The 8,255-nt window shown below is 43.9% G+C and overlaps 1 long non-coding RNA gene across 1 annotated transcript; it reads right to left on the minus strand.

Moving 5' to 3' along the window:
- Positions 1-3,816: 3,816 nt before the first annotated feature.
- Positions 3,817-7,201, minus strand: LOC147002861 (uncharacterized). Its single transcript, XR_015048063.1, has 3 exons — positions 7,141-7,201; positions 5,934-6,049; positions 3,817-3,954 (listed from the first exon to the last, which is right to left on the minus strand). It is a non-coding gene; the product is annotated as an uncharacterized LOC147002861 (long non-coding RNA).
- Between the last annotated feature and the right edge of the window lie 1,054 nt (positions 7,202-8,255).

Raw genomic sequence — 8,255 nt, forward strand, 5'->3', positions numbered from 1 at the left:
AGTCATACAGCAGACAGGGTAGGCAGCCTTTGCTGGGAGAACAGAAGACACAGGAAGACTGTAATGCATTCAGATCTGGGCTTGGGCTTGGTTAAGTGATACCTAGGGGAAGTGTTTTGATTTATTCCCTTATTGTAACACTGATACATTATTGGTGAGTTTATTATTAATGTGTTCATACAGACGGCATTCTGCACTTTTTCATCTTCAGGGGAACTTGCAGTATGGTAGGCATGGCTTCTTTTTGGTTTGCTGGTGTTTGGCTGCCTGTCTTCCACAACTTACACCAAACTGAATTCAGTGAAGGTCCCTGAGTTGCTCTTCAGCCAACTGGTCAGGGGGGAGCAGCCTCTGGCACTTTCTATAAGCTTTGCTGCAACCTTCAGTCTGTCCTTTGATTTACCATCTAAGTAAGCCTGCCACCTTCGTGGCTCCGCTAGGATCCTGGGTGTCTTGTGGATGGTCCATGCAAGAAGAGATTCCATCAGCTTCCATGCATTTGCACAAACACTGTGTGATGTCATTCATAAAGTCACTTGGGACCATTGCCATTCTTTGACTCTCTTTTCAGATTTTTTTTCTCATAGATTTTTAAATTCTTTTTGGAATCAACTTTTGGCCATGAATGTTTTCTTCAAATCCTTTTCACCTTTCTCTAGCTTATCAGCATGAGTGTCTATTCAGCATTTCTTCCAGATTTAATTCCTATCTATAATTCTAAGTTTACTCTTATTTTTGCTGGTGGTTTCCTCACTGGGTATCTCACCCATACCAAATGGAACATATTTAAAGTGTTTTAATTATATGTGTACCAACCGTCTGTATTTCCCACTATGAATGTAGCCTTATGTCTGGCACCCCCTCTTCCTCTTCTCTCTATTTATTTGGTCCCACATTTGTGAAAGATAAATTCCAAGCAAGCCCCCCCCCCCGTAGATGCCTGATGCCATGTAGTTCCATACTCTAATATGTGACTCAACCTAGAATCACCCAGGAAGAGAGTCTGAGTAAGGGATTGTCTCCATTGGTTGGCCTGTGAATACCTCTGTAGATAATTGTCTTAATAAGGTAACTGATGTGGGAAGATCTATCCCAGTGTGGGTAGCGTCATTCCCTAGGCAAAGGGTCCTAGCCTATATAATAGTAGAGAAATGGAGCTGAGCACAGGCAAGAAAATGAACATGTTTGCATTTATTTTGCTCTGCTCTTGATGTGATATAACCATCTATTTGAAGTTTCTGCCTCAACTCTCCTACAATGATGCCTATGACCTGGAACTATAAGAAAGAAACCCCTCTCTCCTCTGGTTGGAACATTTTATCACTGCATCAGAAAGGAAACTAGACACATGGGTATAATAAATTTTTGTTGTTATTGTTGTTGTTGTTTGAGACAGGGTTTCTCTGTGTAGCCCTGGCTGTTCCAGAACTCACTCTGTAGACCAGGCTGGCCTTGAACTGCCTGCCTCTGCCTCCCAAGTGCTGGGATTAAAGGCGTGCACCACCACCGCCCAGCTGGTATAATAAATTTTAATTTTGTAAATTAAGCATGGTAAGAGATGAGTAACAATCACTAAAAATGAAATAACAATTACTAATAATTCTAAAGCCTACTGTAGTAAAAGTTATGCGAATGTGGTCTCCCTTTTAAATGCAACTCAATCTTTGTAGACTAGAGGATGGGTCCTGGAACTTTGCATATGCTCTGTCACTGAGCTCCAGACCCTCAAAGCCTTTTACTGTGATACGGTCATCCTTGAAGTGATATGAAATGATTTGATGTGTTCTTGAAACTACAGAAAACAAAACCATGGGCTTGGGGAGGCTACCCTCATAGGTGTGCCCTGTTTATAGACTATGTATAGATATACATTTATACCTTAAATGTATTTCTATCACATATAATTGCACATATTTACATAATGTGGTTTGATTACATTTTAGTGACTCTTTTCCAGGAAATGGATTTTAATATCATACATATGTTTATTCTCTCATATATGGTTTGTTCATTATATAATGTAAATTATTTGTGTGTGCGCACACGCATACCTCATGTTGATATTGAGAATCATCTTAATTTTCCACCTTATTCATTAATTCAAGGTCCCTCAAACAAACCCAGAGTTCATCTATATGGTGAGTCTCACTAGCCAGCTTGCTCTGAGGACCCCAGCTCTGCTTTTCCAGGTTGGATTTAGAGATGGGCCTCCATATTCATCTGAGCTTAGGTGGATTGGGGTATTTGCTGCTGCCTTAACCACTGAGCCATCTCCAGTGTCCCTAAGTGCATATTTAAAATAAGGGAATTGGGGAGTTGGATGTTAGATTTCAGTAATGAAGTGATAAGTTGCCAGAACTTTGTCAAGATTGTTTATTACTTTTAATTAACTTTTAAATTACTTTATACTCTTTAATCAATCTGGAATCGACATTGATGTACACCATGAGATGAGGATTTAATTTTGTTTTATTTATTCCCTCAAATATTAATCAATCATCTCAGGGTCAGTTATTGAATATTTCTTCTTCCTCCAAGACTTGTACTGTCACTTTTATTATCAAATAAAGCCAGGTACCTGAAAGATTGTCTTGAAGCTTTCTATTCTATTCCATTGACTATGTTAGAGTTATTGTGACATAAATCACATTAATCTATGCTGTAACATTTATGTTCTGTGCTATTTTAATCTTTGGAACGTTATAGACCATTTTAACATCTCTAGTCAACGTCCTCCAAATTATGTTTGCAGTTTCAGTTGCTCTTGGCTCTTACCCATTCGTTCTTCCCGTTGAATTTGAAAGTCGCTTTGTCAACCCCTCTCCCTTCTCACCAAAGCAGAGACAAACACAACAAAATAAAAGAATTTTCTCAGCAATGTTTATCAGAGTCAAATCAAACCCAACTATTTACTTAGAAAGAAATGGCATTTTTAGATGCTCACCCTCCTCTCGAGTTTTTCTGATTTTATTTTAAATTCACTCACTCACTGGCCTTTTATCCTCCCTCCATGTCCATTGCACACAGTTCACATCATGCTTATAGCTAGATGGGGTGTTTGATTATTCTAGAAGTATGGAAACTGAGTGTCACCCATCTTAACACTGGTAGAGGTGCAAGGGGTGATGGGCTGGAATTGGATCCATACCCATCAGTTGCACAGCCTGCCCTCTGAACCATGATGCTACTTTATTTAAGATTAGATCATGCCTCAAATAAATGCAAGTCATTATTTTCTAGGAAAAAAAAAATCAACTTCATTAAGATTTTCTGGCTTGCCAGCTGAGCTGCTCTTTGCTTGGGTTCTGTGCTCTCGACATTTAATTTCCTCCCTTTTCTTGTGAATGGAGAACAGGATGGCTGCCCTGTCCTTCCCACAGCCCTTCCCACTCTCCCTGATCCAGGGCCTTGTCATTCTGATTCTTGTTCACACGTTACTGTTCCTTGTGCGCTGGCAGAGTAGGAAGGTGATCACTCCTGGGCAGACACTACTCTGATCGGGCACAACAGCTCCAATTATACACCTGCAGAATCACATGCTCAGCTGAGTTCAGGAGTTAACCAAGTCAGCTCAGTGGCCCATCACAGTGCTGTGTGGAGCCTTCCAGTCTGTCAAAGAACAGTCAGATGTTGTGTTCCGCCAGCAGATCACAGCCTGGGTTCTAGCCTGGAAAGGCATTTTGGAAACCTGGAAGAGAAGAGGGGCTGGGCTGCGCGAGATAAGGAAGGAACCAAGACAAAGGTTCAATTTTTCAAGGTTCAATTTTTAATATTTTGGCACTCCGTTATGAAGGAAGGGGGAGGGGCCCGATTCCCGTCAAATAATCTTGGGGTCCAGTAGCAGGGTGATCACGTGATGGCTTTGGAGCAGCAAAGAGGCGGTTCCAGCAGTGGGCGTGGCAGAACGATTGAGCGGGAAGCTCCATCCAGGTGTAAACAGTGGAACCATTAAGGCTGGGGGAGGGGAGGCTACAGTCAGAAATGACCAAACCACAGGATAACTGGATTTGAAAAAAGTATCTCAAGGTTCTTATTTTTATGCTCCCACAGTTGCTCTGTGTGTGTGTGTGTGTGTGTGTGTGTGTGTGTGTGTGTGTGTGTGTGTGTGCGCGCGCGCGCGCGCGCGCGCCATATCATATATTTGGAGGGTCAGAGGACATCTTTGTGAAGCTATTTCTTTTCTTCCGTCTTTACATGGATTGTGGGAATCAAAATCAGGCCACTGGACTTGCACAGCAAGCTCCTTTTCCTAGAAATCCTATCACTAGCCCTCCCGTTTTCCCTTTTTGAGATCGGATCTCATGAAGCCCAGGCTGGCCTCCAACTTGCTATATAACTAAGGATGGCCTTAACTCCTGAACCTTCCCCCTCCACCTCCTTAGTGCAGGAATTCCATGTACGTGCCATGCCTGATTTATGCAGTGTTGAGAATGGAGCCCAGGACTTCATACATGTTAGGCAGGCACTCTGCCAACTTAACTGCATCCACCCAATTTCTCATTGTTGGCAAAACTACACTCTTCACTTGGCCAATTCCATGGCTTCAGGCTTTAGTGTTCTTCATAGGCCCAATGTGTTGAAAGTTTGGTCAACCGTGGCTGACAGATAGTAGAATCTTTAAGTGGTGGGACCTAAGAAGAGGAAGTTTGATCATTGCAGGGTGCCTTTGAAGGTGATTTAAGGGACAACCAGATACTGTTCACTTGCTTTCTGGTGACCACACAGTGAGCTTCCTCTATTGTGAACTGCCCACCATGACATTCTTACCCTGTCAGAGGCTTCAAAATGATGGCAGTAGCTACCATGGACTAAAAGTCCAAAGCCAGGAGCCAAGCAAAACTTTCCTCATTTTGACCTGTTTATCTCTTACATTTGTTGCTATAACGAATTGATCTAGCCAACAAGGCTCTGCACAATCTGCCCCTGGCTCATTTCTTTTACCCAATCTCAGGCCCGTGCTGTACTGCGTCCATGCCCGGGTCATTCTATTTTTCTCTCTTTGTCGTCACCACACCCTTTCTACAACTCTCAGTTTCTTCCCAAGGCTTTTGCCTCAAGAAACATTCTTCTCTTGATCACGTGGTACACAGCTCAAACTGGGTCCTTCACAGTCTGTTTCTTTAGGGAGGCCTAGCCAGCCACCAGACTGAAAAGAAATTCCTTAATTACCATGAATGTTGTCACTAGTTTAATAGATATGATGAGCATAATCAGTAATGTTTACTGCTATGCTCTGTGTGTTTATGTCCCCAAAGTTTATATGTACCAGACCTGATCCCCAGTGTGATCAGGTGGATGGAGGTGGGGGCTGTGGGAGAAAGTCAGAGGCTTTGGAAGAAGAAGAAGACAAAAAGGAAGATAGGCATCTTCGTTTTCTTTTTCCATCAGGTAAAGGTATGGTGGGAAGATGGATGTCTACAAGCTAGGTGGAGGCTTCTCACTGGGGTATCAGATTAGCTGGTATGATGACCTTCAACCTGCAAAACTACTTCAACCTTCAACTACTTAGAAGAAAGACAATTTTTTTTTTTTTGTTTAAGGCACTCATGATATGGCATTTAATTATAGCATATAGAGTACACAGAAGCATTCATTTAGTTATTATAATGTTTATCTTATTTTAAATTGTGTGTGTGTGTGTGTGTGTGTGTGTGTGTATACATGCATTAGTGCAGGTGCCTATGAAGGCCAAGGGGATCAGATGTGCCGGAGCTGGAGTTAAGGTAGTTTTGAACTGCCTGATGCGGGTGCTGGGAACTGACCTAGGGTCCTCTTGAAGAGCAATCCATGCTCTTGCCTGCTGACCCATCTGTCAGTCCCCATGGAAGCATGCATATACTCCCATGTTTGCTTCCTACTAATTTGTCTGTCACATGGAAATTTAGGAGCAAAACCCTCATTTGTTTCTTTTTTTTTATTATTTTTTTTAGTACCTGACACAGTGATTGGCACATCAGCGGCACCCCATAAACGCACAGTAGTGAATCAGTGAAAATTCCGCCCTCGATAGTCATCATGAGTCAACACCATTTTGACTTCTACAAAAGCCCTGTCAAGAAAATCAGGGAGTGAGGGAGGGGATTTAGCACAAAGCTTTGTAGCCAAAGAGTCTATTCAGTTTAGACTCAACTGATATAGGAAGTGACTAAGATGAACTATGGTTCTTGCTCTGAGTTCTACCCTAGTTTTACTTAGATGGCAGGGGAGGTAGGTCATCTCAAAGTGTCCCTCATTCATATGTCTGGTGGCTGATGTGGCTGTGGGGTCGCATCTTCAGAGTGATTATCGCAGGGCAGGAAACACCTGCCCATGCCTACCACACAGCTTGCTAATAGCTCAACCAAGACTCAGAACTCCAAGGCACAGAGCTAAATGTAAGGACTATAGATTTTTTTTCATCTGACCTTGTTCAGGGAGAAATGAAGTTAAGCTTTATCCCCCAACCCCATCCCCCCGGTAAGACAGTCTCATGTAGTTTAGTCTAGCCTTGAATTTACTCTGTAGCCAAGGATGACCTTGAACTGCTGATTCTCCTGCTTCCACTTCCCTAGTCCTGGGACTATAGATGTTTAGCACTATGTTTGGTCTTATGCAATGCTGGGGACTGAACCCAGGGCTTTCATGTATGCAGGAAAACGTCCTATTAGCTAAGCCACGTTCGCAGTCCAAGTCTCTTACCTCTTAATGAGAGTGGCTCAGAACATTTACGCTAGCTCATCACTGTGTTCTGTCTCCGGGTGAGCATTGCAGTGTGTGTGATTGAATGGATTTGGACTGAGCTAGCTTCACACTGACTCTTCCATCTATTAGTCTTATGTCATAATTTCAAAAAGATAAGTCCCCCAAAAGGGCTATATTGAGTTGATGATGCTGATTTGGAAGGTTCTGAAAACTTCAGGAGATGATCCTATATCTGGGCAAAGTTGGTCATTGGGAATTTATTTTTGAGGCCAGAATCTTATCTGAGCGGTCTCCCTCTCCCTCTCCCTCTCCCTCTCCCTCTCCCTCTCCCTCTCCCTCTCCCTCTCCCTCTCCCTCTCCCTCTCCCTCTCCCTCTCCCTCTCCCTCTCCCTCTCCCTCTCCCTCTCCCTCTCCCTCTCCCTCCTCTCTCTCTGAAGTGGAAGACATCCTCTCTCTCACCATGAGGTGAGGGGCATCCCCCTGTTACTTGTGATACTCTTTCTAAGTGCCTGGAGCCAAGTCACTCTGGACTGAACTGTCTGAAGCTGGGAGCCAAGACATGTCTTCATGCCTTTGAACTGCTCTTGTGAAGTTATTCTTGTCCCAACTCTAAAACACTTAGCTGTCATTGTGACTAGTTTTGACCTCACAACCTTCCCTTCTTTGTGAAGTGGGTATCGCATGAGGAGTGCCAGCATGTGGGGACTCTGCTATGGCCAGTGATGAGTGACAGCAGCTCCTCCCTCAGCCTCTTTGCTGATAACAATCTCTCAAGCACAATGGAGCAGGGAAAGAACGAATTACCCACCAAAAAGCACAGTGCTCTCACTTGAGCCACCTGTGACACTTGCCTTCCAAGCTCCCCAGAGTACAGAGCACTTTCTGCTGAGCCCCTCCAAAGGCTGCCTTCCAGGCTGCTGGGGTGGGTGGGCATGGCAACAGCCCCATCGCAGCCGGCGCGTGGCCAGACACTCTGATTTACCAGTGTGGGCGCAAACACTCTCTCCCCAGAAAAGCTGCCTGAAGGCATAGACGAGGGGAAGGAAAGATTAAAAATAAAGAGTGGTCATGTTCAGCTTGGAGATTAAAGGAGAGCCATGGACTCAGAGGCCCTCCAATTCTCCTACGTTGGGAGGGGAGAATGGCTAGATGAGATGGAAGGGGGGAGGCTACCCTGTGGCTTCCTCTCCCTAGAACTCTAATCCTGTGAACATTTCATGCTTATTTTGTTTGTATTCATAGGGAGCCTGATTTTGAAAGTTTGAATTGGACACTGGCTCTGCAGCAGCCCCCAGCACTCCCTGCTATCTGTGTCTGGGTTACTTTCATCATCCACATCAAAGATTTTCTTGGCATCAACACTCAGGTTGGATCTGCGTCCACCTTGCTTCGTGCCTCTCCTGTTCTCACGATGCAGATAAAACTTACAGTGCAGGATTGGTTAGCTGTCCTCTTGCTGTCCTCTATGAAACCTTCCAAAGGAGGCATCTCTATTCCATAGGGAAGGTAACCAAGTGGGGGTTGACTGGCTTTACCCAAAATGTCACGGCTTACAAACAAGGAGCTGTTTTGTG

The sequence above is a fragment of the Mus caroli genome, unplaced genomic scaffold (genome assembly GCF_978045245.1).
Source record: "Mus caroli unplaced genomic scaffold, Mus_caroli_1 scaffold_8, whole genome shotgun sequence".
NCBI lineage: Eukaryota > Metazoa > Chordata > Mammalia > Rodentia > Muridae > Mus > Mus caroli.